Raw genomic sequence first — 17,151 nt, 5'->3', positions numbered from 1 at the left:
AATCAAAAACATAGAGACTCAGAAAACCTGAGCCTACACCTTCACTATGGTGAATCACTAAAACAATACAGAAATACATTATGGAAAAAGAAGGAACAGCACGTCAGAAGTCAGATCAATGTAATTGAAAAATCCATAGAATCTAACCACATCTGGGAAAATTGGAAAACTCTTAACAAACAACAACACAAAGAGTTATCTATCCAAAACAGAGATGTATGGGTAAACCACTTCTCCAATCTTTTTGACCCTATAACAAAGAACAAACAGCAAAAACATATAAATGATCAAAAACAAACCTTAGAATCAACTATTAAAGACTACCAGAACCCACTGGATTCTCCAATTACATTGAATGAACTACAGGACAAAATACAAAGCCGCCAACCCAAAAAGGCCTGTGGTGTTGATGGTATCCTCAATGAAATGATAAAATATACAGACCACAAATTCCAATTGGCTATACTTAAACTCTTTAACATCATCCTTGGCTCTGGCATCTTGCCCAATATTTGGAAACAAGGACTGATCACCCCAATCCACAAAAGTGAAGACAAATTTGACCCCAATAACTACTGTGGGATACGCATCAACAGCAACCTTGGGAAAATCTTCTGCATTATCATTAATAGCAGACTCATACATTTCCTCAGTGAAAACAATGTACTGAGCAAATGTCAAATTGTCTTTTTACCATATTATCGTACGACAGACCACGTATTCACCCTGTACACCCTAATTGACAAACAAAGAAACCAAAACAAAGGCAAAGTCTTGTTGATGTCAAAAAAGCTTGACTCATTTTGACTTGAGGGTCTGCTATACAAATTGATATAAAGTGGTGTCGGTTGAAAAACATCTGACATTATATAATCCATGTACACAAACAAGTGTGCGGTTAAAAATGGACAAAAACACACATATTTCTTCCCACAGGGTCATGGGGTGAGACAGGGATGCCGCTTAAGCCCCACCGTCTTCAACATATATATCAACGAATTGGCGAGGGCACTAGAACAGTCTGCAGCACCCGGCCTCACCCTACTAGAATCTGGAGTCAAATGTCTACTGTTTGCTGCTGCTATCTTCTGTCCCCAACCAAGGAGGGCGTATAGCAGCACCTAGATCTGGGCCCTGACAGTAAATCTCAGTAAGACAAAAATAATGGTGTTCCAAAAAAGATCCAGTTGCCAGGACCACAAATACAAATTCTATCTAGACACCATTGTCCTAGAGCACACAAAAAACTATAGATACCTCGGCCTAAACATCAGCGCCACAGGTAACTTCCAAAAACCTGTGATCGAGCTGAGAGACAAGGCAAGAGGGCCTTCAATGCCATTAAAAGGAACATAAAATTCGACATACCAATTAGGATCTGGCAAAAAATACTTGAATCAGATATAGAACCCATTGCTCTTTATGGTTGTGAGGTCTAGGGTCCGCTCACCAACCAAGAATTTACAAAATGGAACAAACACCAAATTGAGACTCTGCATGCAGAATTCTGTAAAAATATATTACGTTTTGTCACGTCTACTCCCGCTCCTCTCTGGCGCTCGTTGTCGCCAGTTTACTCATCATTACACACACCTGCCACCATTGTTACGCGCGCCTGCTCTTCATGAGACTCACCTGGACTCCATCACCTTCCTGATTTCCTCCCCTATATCTGTAACTCCCTTGGGTTGATTCTGTTCCTGTGTTATATGTCTGTACGCTACTTGTGTTGCTTGTTTTGTTCCATTTATTATTAAATTCACTCTCTGTACTTGCTTCCCGATTTCTAGCGTACTTGTTACAGAATAATACCTCACCAAAGGGAGGTGACGTCGGATCTAAGGGTGGCTGCCGAAGCAACCCGAGGTTGACTCAGCTGGCTCATTAGGCTTCCATGCCTCAGCTGGCTCGACAGGTTCTCAAGCCTTGGTTGGCTCGTCAGGCTTTCATCCCCGAAGCTACCGGGGGATGCCTCAGCTAGCTCGTCAGGCTCCCCTGCCTCAGCTGGCTCGAGAGGTTCTTGACAGGTTCTCAAGCCTTGGTTGGCTCGTCGGGATCCCATACCTCAGCCGGCTCGTCGGGATCCCATACCTCGGCCAGCTCGTCAGGCTCCCATGGCTCAGCCGGCTCGTCGGGCTCCCATACCTCAGCTGGTTCGACTAGCTCCCACGCCTCAGTTGGTTTCTACAGGTTCCCGCAGATCAGCTGGCTCTACAGGTTCCTGCGCCTTAGCAGAAGCGATTGGTCTGGTCCTCGGGACCATCCCTCTGGTCGGCGTCCTGCAGCTGGAGCCGTACGTCAGGGAGGGGGACTCCATCACCTTTACTGTTGTTTYATTTCTTTACCTACCTATTGTTCACCTAATACCTTTTTTGCACTATTGGTTAGAGCCTGTAAGTAAGCATTTCACTGTAAAGTCTACACCTGTTGTATTCGGCGCACGTGACAAATAAACTTTGACTTGATCACCTTCCTGATGTCCTCCCCTATAGCTGTCACTCGCTTTGGTTCTTTTCTTCTTTTGGATCTTCTGTGAGTGTAATGTTTACTGTTACTTTTTATTGTTTCACGTTTGTTTCTCTACTTCACTTTCTTTGGCACTTTTAACATATGTTTCCCATGCCAAGAAAGCTCTTTAATTGAATTGAGAGGGGGGAGAGAGAGGAGAATGGTTGGTGGAGACAAGCTATTTTTTTGTTTTAGTGCATTCATATGTGTTTTTGTTTGCGTGTGTTCATACTGAAACACTGATGGTGCAAACCTACATTTTTATGATTATAGGATAAACAAGGGAGAGGAAAATATTGCTACACTTGATCTTAATTCTGTGACTAAACCATTGGAAGAGATGAATGGGCTTTACTCTTATCAGCTAGCTAAGGCATTCACCAAAACACCCCCGCTGAGGTGGGGCAATGGTGTGTTCTGCCAGAGATAGGGTCATCCACAGATGGCCAGATAGGGGGAGATGGGAAATGCAGGCCTAGCGATCAGCAGGTAGATAAAGATAGCCTGAGACAGTGTGTGTATGTGAACCATAGACATGTCTCAAGCACAGTGTTATGAAACTGTCCTCTTCTGAAGCTGTCAGACCCCCCAAGATGAATCCGTCTAACAGCTGATACGGCCTAACGAAGTTGAAGCTCGGCATCGCCGCCATTCAGCTACACAATCACAATCAGATATGCCTGCCGTGGCCCTCTCTCTCTCTTTCAATGAAAAGTTCATTTTATTTTCTAATTTTCTCCAAACTCTTGTTCTTAAATGCCTCTGTCGATCTCCCTCCTGCTTCTGCTACTCTTTGGCATGCTACAACCAGCGTTTCTCTCTCTTTCCAAGACACCCATTTCTCTACTCTATTTGCCCTCATGTGGCTTGGCTCCTCCTTTCTCTCTCTTTCTTTCATTCTGTAATAGAAAGAGAGGAATAAAGCAGGTAAGTGAGTGATACACAAAGCATGAGGGAAACTGATGAGAAAAGGGATGAAGAGAGAAAGTACCTTGCTGAGAGCGCGAGGGAGAGGGGAGAGAGAGATAAGGAGAGAGAGGGAGGGAGAGTGGAAACATATGTTTCCCATGCCAATAAAGCCCTTTGAATTGAGAGAGATTCAGTATAAGGAATCACAACTGATTTGGTGTGGAGTAGCTTACTGTAGAAATAGTGTATTTCACAGATAATCCTCCGCAACAACCACTCTGTCAAGTTGAATTCACTGTTGGAAAACGTCGATCTCAAAAAAGTGAGTTTTGTGTTGGTTTTTAAGAAACCTCTGTTGTCTTAAATTTGATCAGAATTGTGGGACTTTTTGATTGCCGGGGTTCTTGATGATGTCAGTGTGATGGAGGACAGAGAGTCAAGGGGCTGTTGGAACCACACACAGACACACAGGGTCAGTTGGAGGATTTGCTGTCAGGGACTGGAAAAAAGAGAGAGAAGGGGGAGGACAAATCAATGGGAGGGTAAAGTGAAAAGGCGGCGATTGATTGATGGACAGACAGATTAAAATGTTATGGTTAAGAGTTAAGAGGGCATGAGAAAAAGAGGATGGATGATGTCACAAGAGAAAGGGAGAAACGTAATAATAAAGTTTGTGGGATTTTTTGTTGTAAGAGAGTATAAGTAGAGACAAAATCATCTATATAACATATTTATTACTCACCGATTAAAAGCTAAAAAGTAGTGAGTCTAGGCATCAACAGAGAACAAGAACTTCACGCCTCTACTTTGAGAGAACTAAGATTGTGTATGTAATAATTGGTGAAAGTTTGTCTCCATCTACTGGTGACACTAGATTCTTAAAAAAAAAAAAAACTTTAACTAGGCAAGTCAGTTAAGAACAAATTCTTATTTACAATGACGGCCCACCCCGGACGACGCTGGGCCAATTGCGTGCCGCCTTATGGGACTCCCAATCACGACCGGATGTGATGCAGCCTGGATTTTAGATAAATATCCTTCTAGATATAAGACACAACGACAGACACAGTGGAGCAGTCCCAACAAAAACAAAACATATTTTATTAAATGTTCACATTTAAAATCAACTTTCTTACCATCTTCAGAACCGTGCAACCCGCAACAGGTAAACTGAAACTATACAGAGAAGTTGGACTTCAACATCACACTACAATGCTCCCACATTTCTGCTCCCAGTTTTAATCTGAATCAAATTTTAATTATTTAACTACTGATCCTACTGACAAAGAAACAAACAGAAAAAATTAAAAGGTGCAACTGCATTTTGGACTAATAACCGTTTGGTTCAGTACAGTTCTTTTGATTGCTTGCTGACATCCCCCCCGAGGGAACTGGCCTAAGATCAGCGTCTACGGGCAACTTCCGCCAAGACCTCTTTGCTCGCACTCAAGCCACAATGCGCAAACTACCTAACCTATCTAAAGAAAATCTAACAGTTTTCTCAAACATACTGACAGAATTTCATAGTGTACTTGCTTGACCCCTTGATTACAGCTATAAACCAACTTCCTGGTTGTGTTCTAGAATGTTCTCATTCTAGAGTCTGTTCCGAGAACAACCCATGTAATATAACTGGAACAATGGAATGCATTGCTGGGGAGGTATAAAGAAACAGATTGCATTGAGTGTGTCGTCACTTCCATCTAGTAGAATCATTGTTTAAGATGGACTAACAAGAGGGTCAAGCCTTCCTTCCCTGAGCTAAAACACTGATACAAAACCTAGGAGATTTCTCTGTGAACTATTCTAACTTCTAACTGGGCAAAAGCTTGGTTTGGGTAGTGGGAATAGAAGTTGATTTGGTCCATGGCTAGACTATAGTAGGGCACTGCAGAGTCATCGTATTGGGTAAATGACACCCCATATATAGTGCACTAGTAGAGTTCAAAGTAGTGCACTATATAGGGAATGGGGTGTTACTTTTGACAAGAGCCAATAGTCCTGTCATAAGTAGTGAACTACATAGGTATAGGGTGCCATTTTAGATCCATACACACTTGTCTATATAATCTCTGTCATTGTAGATCCATACACACTTGTCAAAATATAATCTCTCTGTCATTGTCTGCATCTTGAATGGCACACCAGTCTTTATATAGTGCGCTACTTCAAAACTAGGTTCCCATTACAGACTGCCTTAGTGTCCAGTCTACTCCATCTTCTTCTTCAGTGTGGAGCTGCTGTTCCAGTAGTACAGGAGCTGGGCAGCGATGAGGCCGTTACAGGAAGAGGATATGACATAGGTCAGGGCCATCAGAGAGTCACCTGTTTCCTGTTTACAGAGAGAAACCAGGAAGAAGAGTTTGTTGGATTAGGACAGGATCACACACAGTCTGAGTCCCAAACAGCACCCTTTTCCCTTTAGAGTGCACTCCTTTTGACCAGGGCCCATATACATATTTGGGACGCATATACACACTCTGACATACAGTGGACACATTTTATAGAGGTTGTTTTACTTGGCCCCTCACCTTGATAGAACCCAGTTTGGAAATAACCCAGGTCATTTGCCCACCAATGTAAAGCCTACGGCCAGAAACCTTGGTGTCTTTGACCCTGACCTAAACCTCGAGTGTAAAGAAGATTACTTTTCCCTTTAGTGTACACTCATTTTGACCAGGGACAATAGAGCTGTGGTCAAAAGGAGCGCACTATAGGGAACAGGGTTCCATTTAGGACGCATATACACTCACACACACACACACAAGCCGCTCAGGATAAGTGCATCTTCGGAATGACTCAAATGTAAATGTAACGTAAAGCCTATTCACAAATACTTGTATTGAGGTGAATATACGAGCCAGGGAGACAGGGAAAAGCATAAACACAGTGATGGCAGACAGCTGTCCTGCGTGTTCGTTCCCATAGTTAGTCACTACCTGGATCAGCTGTAATGACAGGGAGAAATACACATTATCAAATAGTAACACAATAACATTATGTTAAATGGTGATAATACCCGAGAAACAGGTGTTAGGAAGATATATTGGCACGGTGTTCTTAGGCCCGAGACCAAGTCCAAACACCGACTTTTATACAACGAGTTACCGACATATTCACTGTTACCAACAGTTTTAACCAATCGGTATTCAGGATTAGACCCACCCGTTATATAAATTATGGTAATTTATAACACATGTTATTTTTTATAGATTTATTTTGGCGTAATTTTTACAGTTGAACAATTTAAAAGTGCAAAGAAACCCTAGTAGCCTGGGTACCAGTCTGTTAAGCTAATATTACACTCCTGTGCCAGAGAGCAAACAACTGGTACCCAGGCTAGAGGAATGTCAGCTAAAGACTGGTACCCAGGCTAGAGGAATGTTAGCTACAGACTGGTACCCATGTTAGAGGAATGTTAGCTGAACAGACTGGTACCCAGGCTAGAGGAATGTTAGCTACAGACTGGTACCCAGGCTAGAGGAATGTTAGCTACAGACTGGTACCCAGGCTAGAGGAATGTTAGATAAGATTGGTCTTATCATGGCAAAGCGGGATAGGAGGAATGTCTATGCTTACAGACTAGGATACCGGGGATGCAAAACAATTGTGCACCACATTTGAGAGAAATAAGCTATTCTCAGTGTCTAGAGGATTGTTTTTAGTCATTGAATAAGGTGAGAACTGGTACCAGTTTACATGTTTGTGTTATAATGTTTTTTAGGCTAGGGTTATGTGTTTAAGAATTACATAGGTATGTAGTACCACAAGGCTAGAGGATGACTTTTATGTCTGAATAGACTGGTATAATGTGGAGTGTCAGGTCTTAGAGGAATGTTTAGCTGAAGGAGACTGGCAGTCAAGCCAGCTGGGCTAGAGAGAAATGTTAGTGAAAGACTGGTAGACCACTTCTCAACCATAACTTAGGTAGATTGGAATGTTATAGCTTGAACAGACTGGTACGAACTGTTAATATTTCACTGGTAAGTTGACTCACGGCTAGAGAGAAACTTGGCGTGGTAACCTAACATTTTTTTTCGCAACAACACTTGGGAAAATATTACAGGCAGAGAGGCATGAGACAATTGAAAACTGGGGATGATGTATGAGAGCAGACAGTGGTGGGAATAGGATAATTGTGTAGCTACAGACTCGGCTAGGGACACCAGGGTTAACACCTCTAATCTTACATAACTACCATGGGGATTCTTTAGTGGAGACAAAGAGTTGGGAACTCCGTTTAAACGAGGCTAGAGGAGTTACTCGTCTATAGAAGACATCACAATGATGCTACACAGCGAATGTCCAATATGCCTGGGGCATTGGGATATTTTTTTGGGACCATAACAGATTATAAGAGGAATGTTTGCTAGCAGACTGGTACTGTCCATTCAGGAATTGACCCAGAAACTGCCTTAGACGTCAAAAACGAGAGTTTAGAGGAGTGTTGAGTACAGACTGGTAATGGTATTGGGCTGCTGGCCATAAACCACGTTTTAAAGAGAATGTTAGTGACGACTTGTGTAAATCATTTGTTAGGAGGAATTGTTATGCTAAAGCTTGGTGATGCTCTGAGTAGAGGTAATGTTTTGTACAAACTGGTAACCCTGATATTATTACTAAAATTATGCCTTAGAGTCGCAATGATGAGGAATGCTTATGTGATACATGACTGGTAACTATCGTTTTAGAAGAATTGTTAGCTACTAAGATGAGTAGCATTTGTCTATAGAGATGGTTAGCGTAACAGTAACTGGTTTAAACACAGGCTATGGGGATGAAATTGATTAGCCAATTACCAGACTGGTTCCTCCTATGAAACTAAATAGGTAGAAGGTAATTGTTTAGTAGTATACAGATGGTAACAAACACATAGGTTAGAGGAATGATTAGCGTAATAGGTGGTTTGGGAGTGAAGCAGGGTAGTCATTTCTATCTGAGGGGGGGTTGTCAATAGGTCCAGGCTAAGGAATGTTGCTTACAGATGCTACACACAGTTTAGAGGAATGTTAGCTAAAGACTGGTACCCAGGCTAGAGGAATGTTAGCTACAGACTGCTACCCAGTTTAGAGGAATGTGGTTTATTCCAGGGTGCTGAGTGGGTAGCCTCCACAGTCTCCAGGCTCTTGTCCTGTATCACCATCAGTGGGAGTAAAGACAGGGTTAAAAAACACAGAATACATCCACACACTAGTAGGCTGATTATACTGTCAAATCCTAGTGTTTACTACAAAGCCGGTCTTGTCACAATGTAGCTCTGGTTACAAGTAGTGCACTTAATGGAAAAGAGTGGGCTCTAGTCAAAAGTAGTGCACTATACTATATAGGGAATAGTGTGTCATGTGAGACAGCAATAGACGACATTATCATCATCAGGTGAAGGTCCTTCTCCTTCACCTTAGGAGACCGGCTGCTGTGGTTATTAGGCTTCTGCATTATGGTCTATGGAGAGGAGGGAGGGAGGGAGAGAGGGAGAGAGAAACAGAGACAGAGAGAGAAATGAGGTAGTAAGGGTGAGAGAGTGATAAAGACAAAGAGAGGGGAAGAGAGAGATATGTACTATTTCACAAGAACAATAACAATTGAGCCATGCAGTCAAGTTGTCTGCCAGTGTTTATAGGATCAAGGGTCAGTTCCACAGACTGCGATACAGTGATTACACGTTACTGGAATTCTCCAATTGTTTCCTTGTAACTCATAAGAAATGTATTGAACCAACATCAACCTCATGCAATGTGATCAATCATTTCACAGAACTCTTAGATTCAAAACCTTTTCAGGTATAATACTGTCACTGTAGGTGCACTTGCTTTGTTTTGATTGAGGTGGGTTTTAATGTCATAGTTTTCAATCATTTTGATTCAATGTCTGAAATAGTATTTAAACAATGTATATTCTGGAAGTTTGTAACAGTTGTTTATAAGTCAATGAATTATTAACATTGAGTAGCTATAACTTTTGGTTTGAGGTTTGACTGAGGTTTGACACTTTTGACAGCTTTCTTTTTCTACTGTTCATGTCACGGATCCCTCCGGAAGTTTCATTACCCACACCTGGCCCTATTCCCAGTGATTAGTAATTGCATAAGTGTGCCCTGTCGATAATTGTTACAATGTCCGTTGGTGCGTTTGAGTACCTGTGATGTGTGTTTTGGCTTTAGTGCCATTGTGGATTGCTCAGATGATTACGGGTGTTAATCATTGTACGCTTGTGTTATTTATTCGAGGTACTCCTCGCTCTTTTATTTGGGTTTCGACCCTGTGTTTTGTATAGTGTTTGTTTGGTCTTTGTTCCTGTGCCTTTACACGGCACGCCGCAATTTGGGTGTAATAAAAAAAACTATTACGCATTCCTGCGCCTATCTTCTGAATCATTCGTACCAACGTGACTGTTTAAGACATCTATATTAGCATCTTATAATATACAGCGTCTATAATTATTCAATATCTGAAAATACCCAGAATTGATCTCCTAAACACAAAAAAAGTGACTTACCTGTTTATCGCTCACCTGCCTCTTGTGTTCATGGTACTACTGTTGGTCATACACACAGTAGATGCATTTGGTCTTGAAAGTGGACTTTGACCGAATAAATCATATCATTTTACTGGAAGACAGATATGTTTCTTACCCGCCAGGCAGATACAGGTAGAGAGGGATTAGGGTGTTAAGTCGCATCAGCCCAGCTGGCGATATTACTTTAATAATGTTTACATACTGTTCTACCCACTTCATACATATATATACAGTTGAAGTCAGAAGTTTACATACACTTAGGTTGGAGTCATTAAAACTCATTTTTCAACCACTCCACAAATTTCTTGTTAACAAACTATAGTTTTGGCAAGTCGGTTAGGACATTACTTTGTGCATGAACACAGTAATTTTTCCAATAATTGTTTACAGACAGATTACTTCACTTAATCACAATTCCAGTGGGTCAGAAGTTTACATACACTAAGTTGACAGTGCCTTTAAACAGCTTGGAAAATAAACAGCTTGGAAAATGTGAGAATGCTGTTCTTCGACTACAGCTCAGCATTTAACACCATAGTACCCTCCAACTCTGTCATCAAGCCTCGAGACCCTGTGTCTCGACCCCGCCCTGTGCAACTGGGTCCTGGACTTCCTGACGGGCGCCCCCAGGTGGTGAGGGTAGGTAACAACATCTCCACCCCGCTGATCCTCAACACTGGGGCCCACAAGGGTGCGTTCTGAGCCCTCTCCTGTACTCCCTGTTCACCCACGACTGCGTGCCCATGCACGCCTCCAACTCAATCATCAAGTTTGCAGACAACACTACAGTGGTAGGCTTGATTAGCAAAAACGACGAGACGGCCTACAGGGAGGAGGTGAGGGCCCTCGGAGTGTGGTGTCAGGAAAATACCTCACACTCAACGTCAACAAAACAAAGGAGATGTTGTGGACTTCAGGAAACAGCAGAGGGAGCACCCCCTTCCACATCGACGGGACAGTAGTGAGAAGGTGGAAAGTTTTAAGTTCCTCGTGTACACATCACGGACAAACTGAATTGGTCCACCCACACAGACAGCGTTGTGAGAAGGCGCAGCGCCTCTTCAACCTCAGGAGGCTGAAGAAATTGTCACCAAAAGCACTCCACAACTTCTACAGATGCACAATCGAGAGCATCCTGTCGGGCTGTATCACCGCCTGGTACGGCACTGCTCCGCCCACAACCGCAAGGCTCTCCAGAGGGTAGTGAGGTCTGCCAACGCATCACCGGGGGCAAACTACCTGCCCTCCAGGACACCTACACACCCGATGTCACAGGAAGGCCATAAAGATCATCAAGGACAACAACCACCGAGCACTGCCTGTTCACCCGCTATCATCCAGGAGGCGAGGTCAGTACAGGTGCATCAAAGCAGGGACCGAGAGACTGAAAAACAGCTTCTATCTCAAGGCCATCTGTTAAACAGCCACCACTAACATTTAGTGGCCGCTGCCAAAATACTGACTCAACTCCAGCCACTTTAATAATGGGAATTGATGGAAATTATGTAAAAAGTTATCACTAGCACTTTAAACAATGCACTTAATATAATGTTACATACCTACATTACTCACTCTATATATATATTATATATGTACTCTATATCATCTACTGCATCTTGCCATCTTTATGTAATACATGTATCACTAGCCACTTAAAACTATGCCACTGTTAAGTTACATACCCTAAATTATCATCCATATGTATAGACTGTACACTATACCATCTACTGCCATCTTGCCTATGCGTTCTGTACATCACTCATCTCATATATCTTTATACATTATTCTTTCCCTTTACACTTGTGTGTATAAGGAGTGTTGTGGAATTGTTAGGTTAGATTACTTTTGGTTTATACTGCAATTGTCGGACTAGAAGCACAAGCATTTCGGCTACACTCCATTAACATCTGCTAACCATGTGTAGTGACAAATAAAATGTGATTTGATTTGATTTGAAAATTCCAGAAAATGATGTAATGGCTTTAGAAGCTTCTGATAGGCTAATTGAGATCATTTGAGTAAATTGGAGGTGTACCTGTGGATGTATTTCAAGCTACCTTCAAACTCAGTGCCTCTTTTGCTTGACATCATGGGAAAATCAAAAGAAATCAGCCAAGACCTCAGAAAAAAATTGTAGACCTCCACAAGTCTGGTTCATCCTTGGGAGCAATTTCCAAATGACTGAAGGTACCACGTTCATCTGTACAACAATAGTACGCAAGTAAAAACACATGGACCACCAGCCATCATACCGATTAGGAAGGAGACGCGTTCTTTGCTCCTAGAGATTAACGTACTTTGGTGCGGAAAGTGCAAATCAATCCAGAACAACAGCAAACGACCATGGAGATGCTGGGTGAACAGGTACAAAAAGTATCTATATCCACAGTAAAACGAGTCCTATATCGACATAACCTGAAAGGCCGCTCAGCAAGGAAGAAGCCACTGCTCCAAAACACCATAAAAAAGCCAGACTACGGTTTGCAACTGCACATGGGGACAAAGATCGTACTTTTTGGAGAATGTCCTCTGGTCTGATGAAACAACAATAAAAATGAGAACTGTTTGGCCATAATGACCATCGTCATGTTGGAGGAAAAAGGGGAGGCTTGCAAGCCGAAGAACACCATCCCAACCATGAAGCACAGGGGTGTAACGTTCGTCTCGGAATGAGACCAAAGCCCAGCGTGGAAAGTGTTCATGATTATTTATTTAAACTGAACACTGAGACAAAATAACAAAATGTAACACACGAAACAGTTCTGTCTGGTGCAGACACAAAACAGAAAACAACTACCCACAAAACACAGGTGGGAAAAAGCTGCCTGTGTATGATTCTCAATCAGAGACAATGATAGACAGCTGCCTCTGATTGAGAACCACACCCGGCCAAACACAAAGAAATACAAATCATGAACAATGACATAGAATGTTCACCCAAATCACACCCTGACCAAACCAAAATAGAGACATAAAAAGCTCTCTACAGTCAGGCGTGACACCACCATGACCCCAATGGGGCTCTGTAATTTGTTTTGTTTTTGGTCACTCCTAGTATGTTGCACTTGCTGAATGATAAAGGCAATTGGAGGGATTGGGCTTGTATATACATGCCGTTCGTGTGTGTGTGTGTGTGGTGTGTTGTGTGTGTGTGTGTGTGTGTGTGTGTGTGTGTGTGTGTGTGTGTGTGTGTGTGTTGTGTGGTGTGTGTGTGTGTGTGTGTGTGTGTGTGTGTGTGTGTGTGTGTGTGTGTGTGTGTTGTGCTGCTGTGTAAAAAATAAGAATATTTTATGCTTGCAGCAACATCATTTAATTCAATCAACAACATCTCAGGCACTTGAGGCATTTAATAATTTCACTTTTCCTTGGATCTTTTCTGACATGTAATATTTCACACATTATCAAATTACAACAACAAAAGCATGAATACGTTAATAAAAGCAGGTAATATAATGACAATATTCACAAATTCTACAAATAATATCGGGACAGATATTTAACATTGACGTTACGGACTGTTATGAATTTGTGTGCATTTTAAAATGCATTTTAAAGTAAACTTGTCCGCATTTTATTGGATTGACAGAGTGGTCCTCTGTAGATCAGTTGGTAGAGCATGGCTCTTACAATGCCAGGACAGTGGGTTTGATTCCTGGGGCCACCCATTTGCAAAAGAAAAGTTMTTTAGTTGTATGCACGAATCTGCTAAATGACATGTATTATTATTGAGAATCATGCCACTGTTAGGGTCTAGCTTGTGTTTGTGTGTGACCTCCGACCTCGTCTGCCAGTAAACATGAAACTCTTGAGTTCTCTTTTCTCTCTCTCTCCAGCTACATGGGAGTCACATTGTTGCTTGCGTTCTTCTCATGGTTGCCGAAGTTGTCGTATTTGACGTTGCTGTCCTTAAGATGCAAGTGGTACTGGGTGCCTAGTAGAAATTAAATTTATAGAATTATGAGAGAGGGAGGGAAAGAGAGGGAGAAGGAAAGGGAGAGATGAGACAGAGAGAGAGAGAGAGGGGGGAAAAAGAGGTGCAAGGTTGATTAATTTGTTGTCTTTATGACATTAGGTCCAGGTGTTTCTCCTAGTCACTAAGGTGATCAAGGGATTCGTTTGGAAAGGTAGAAGGCTTCCTGCCTGTTATGTAACCTAGTGAAATAATACCTTTTCAGAGTGTAAACTGAAGCACGTCTCTTTAAAAGTAGCATTGATTTCACAATTTCCCTCCTGATCATCGCTTCATAGAATGAAGAAAGTGTATATTTGAACCACAAAACAAAACTTAAAGAGGCTCTCCATAAATGTTGTATATTTTTTAGCCAGTAGTTCTGAAAGCACTAAGCGTTATCATGTAATTGTCCATGTAAAAAGACCATGTAAAAAAACCTGTCTGATTAGGCTGAATAATATCCAACAATACCTTTTTAATTCTATTCCAGCTATGCATTTTGATAGGTTTTTTAAAATGGACTAAATCTTTATTTACCACTTGGGTCCTGTTTCAGTAATGATGAAATCAGACCTTCTTGTTGAGTATCTGAGTAAGTTCCTCCTCTGTAATTTTGGCTTCACATGAGTCTTTCTGTACAGCTGTTAATTTTACATTATTAATAGGAAAAAAATCCTTACAATTATCTTTGGTTGTTGGAGGTGGAGGAGACTGATGCTGACGTACCTTGCTTCCTCTTTCAAAATATTGTTTAGTGAATCAAACCCTCCCCTAACCCAGACGACGCTGGGCCAATTGTGCGCCGCCTCATGGGTGTCCCGGTCACGGCCGGCTGTGACACAGCCTGGGCTCGAACCCGGGTCTGTAGTGACGCCTTTGACCACTGTGCCACTTGGGAGGTTGCAGTAAATTATTTTCGATAGTATTTCTATGTTGAAGATTAAAAAAAATATCTGGTGCATTTTCCCCCATATTCCATCCAGTTTGCTTTATTTGTATAATATATTACACTTGATCTTTCTTGAATAAGTTCCTCCATTTATTTTAGTTTTTCCTCTAATGTATTCTGTGCCTCTATGGTACAGTATTTATTGCTATCTATCTGTACTGTCAGTCCCTCCACTTCCTTTGTTAATATGAATTATTTTGACCTAAATTGCTTTTGTTTCAAAGATGAGTATTGAATTGCATGGCCTCGAAAGGAACATTTAATAGTGTCCCATACAATAAGGGGATCTGCTGTACCTATGTTATGTCGGAAAAAGTCAGTTATAAATTATTCTATCCTGGTTAAAAACAAACTATCATCCAACAGGCTTTGATTACATTTTCAATATCCTCGCCCACGTAGAAATTCTGTAAGAGTAATGTATATGCCAATAGTGTCACGTTCCTGACCTTGTTTTCCTTTTGTATTGTTGTGTTTAGTGGGTCAGGACGTGAGATGGGTGGGCAGTCTGTGTTTGTTCTATGTTAAGTGTCAGGTTTAATTGACCTTGTATGGCTCTCAATCAGAGGCAGGTGTTTTCGTTTTCCTCTGATTGAGAGACATACATAGGGAGGTTGTTTCACATTGTTTGTCGTGGGTGGTTGTCGCTGTGTCTGTGTTTATTGCACCACACGGTACTGTCTCGTCTCTCGTTCGTTCTTTCCTGTTCATGAGTGCATTGTTTTTTATGTTCACCAGTTCAGGTCTGTTTAACGTCGTTTGTTGTTTTGTAGTTTATGCAAGTATAAGTTTTTGTGTTCGTCTTCGTCAGCAAATAAATCTATATGTATTCACAACCCGCTGCACCTTGGTTTAATCCCTGCTCCTCCTCTTCGGAGGAGGAGGAGAGTCGTTACAAATAGTCATTTTCTGCTTGGTTTCCAGAGAAATGCAGCCGATTGAAAAAGAAATGAACCAACTACAGAGGTCTATCCTCTAATTTCAAATGTTTTGTCAAACTTACGATGCATGGATTTGATCGTTGTATTTTCGTTGTTATCAAAATAACTAATTGTTAGCGCATGTAAACAGGCAATCCCACTCGCTTCAGAGTGCACACTAGAGTAGCGTGTATCTCCTCCACTAAATGATGCCAGGTTAGAATGTAAGGATTCTGTGCCTTTTTCCACTGGGAGAGGACAGCAGATGGTTTATTATCATGTATGAGCCACGTCGAGTCTGAAACGGGAGGTTTAAAAAAGAACTAGGTTGTTTTCAAGCCTCTTTAAGTTTAGGCATAGGGGTGAAAATGAATCAAAGTTTAAATTTAGGAACAAGGGTTAGGTTAAGGTTAGTATGGTCCCGTGTGGCTCAGTTGGTAGCTTGCAATGCCAGGGATGTGGGTTCGATTCCCACGGAGGACCAGTACGAGAAAAGTATTAAAATGTTGCTCTGCAAGTTTCTCATGATAAGAGCGTCTGCTAAATGACAAAAAATGCAGTGGGTTTAAGGTTATATAATTATAACACATCAACACACGTTTCACTTGCCTCTGCAATAAATCAGCTGAATAGGTGGGACAGGTGTTTTTCTCGTGCTTTTCTCTTTCGCTGGGTTCCCATGTTCTGTGTTAAAATAATCGACTTGAAATAATTTACTCAGTCAAAATGGCCACCAGTCCACCCATTATAGCATCCTAGGTCTGAATAGGGAATATCTGTTCTATTTATTCTATTTTCTGTTCACCTAATCCTCCCCATCTAAATCCTTGGTCTGGTTTAACTGGGATAATATGAGCTAAGAAGTATCATATTACTATAATAGTAGCTAAGAAGTATAATATTACTATAATAGTAGCTAAGAAGTATCATATTACTATAATAGTAGCTAATAAGTATCATATTACTATAATAGTAGCTAATAAGTATAATATTACTATAATAGTAGCTAAGAAGTATCATATTACTATAATAGTAGCTAAGTAAGTTAAAAATGAATGTAAGTGAAAGTAAAAATATATATACATTTTAAGCAAGTTTGAGACAGGCACTTACTTGAATCTGTGCTGTCACAATAATACTTATTTTCTTTGTTCCTGTAAACACAAAATGGTTTAGAGTTACCATCCATTCACAATGGAAAAAATATACTGTACTAACAGGCCTTTTCTGTCTTGTATTCTGAGGAATAAAACCAACTGTCAGGATTAAGATCAATTTGATCTTTGGTTATTTCATGTTGACTGTAGATAGGACTCAGGACTGAGATAAACAGTCCCATGTTGACTGTGTAGATAGGACTCAGGACTGAGATAAACAGTCCCATGTTGACTGTGTAG

The 17,151-nt window shown here is 41.3% G+C and overlaps 2 long non-coding RNA genes across 2 annotated transcripts; both read right to left on the bottom strand.

Moving 5' to 3' along the window:
- Positions 1-4,489: 4,489 nt before the first annotated feature.
- LOC111960214 (uncharacterized) lies at positions 4,490-9,996 on the bottom strand. The gene is made up of 3 exons (XR_002876781.2): positions 9,913-9,996; positions 8,479-8,859; positions 4,490-6,365 (listed from the first exon to the last, which is right to left on the bottom strand). It is a non-coding gene; the product is annotated as an uncharacterized lncRNA (long non-coding RNA).
- Positions 9,997-13,265: 3,269 nt separating this feature from the next.
- On the bottom strand, positions 13,266-17,145 carry LOC111960376 (uncharacterized). The gene is made up of 2 exons (XR_002876828.2): positions 16,868-17,145; positions 13,266-13,864 (listed from the first exon to the last, which is right to left on the bottom strand). It is a non-coding gene; the product is annotated as an uncharacterized lncRNA (long non-coding RNA).
- Positions 17,146-17,151: the final 6 nt, after the last annotated feature.

The sequence above is a fragment of the Salvelinus sp. IW2-2015 genome, linkage group LG37 (genome assembly GCF_002910315.2).
Source record: "Salvelinus sp. IW2-2015 linkage group LG37, ASM291031v2, whole genome shotgun sequence".
Lineage (NCBI taxonomy): Eukaryota > Metazoa > Chordata > Actinopteri > Salmoniformes > Salmonidae > Salvelinus > Salvelinus sp. IW2-2015.
The sequence above is the reverse complement of the archived record's forward strand: the minus strand, read 5'-3'. Positions and strand labels throughout refer to the sequence as shown.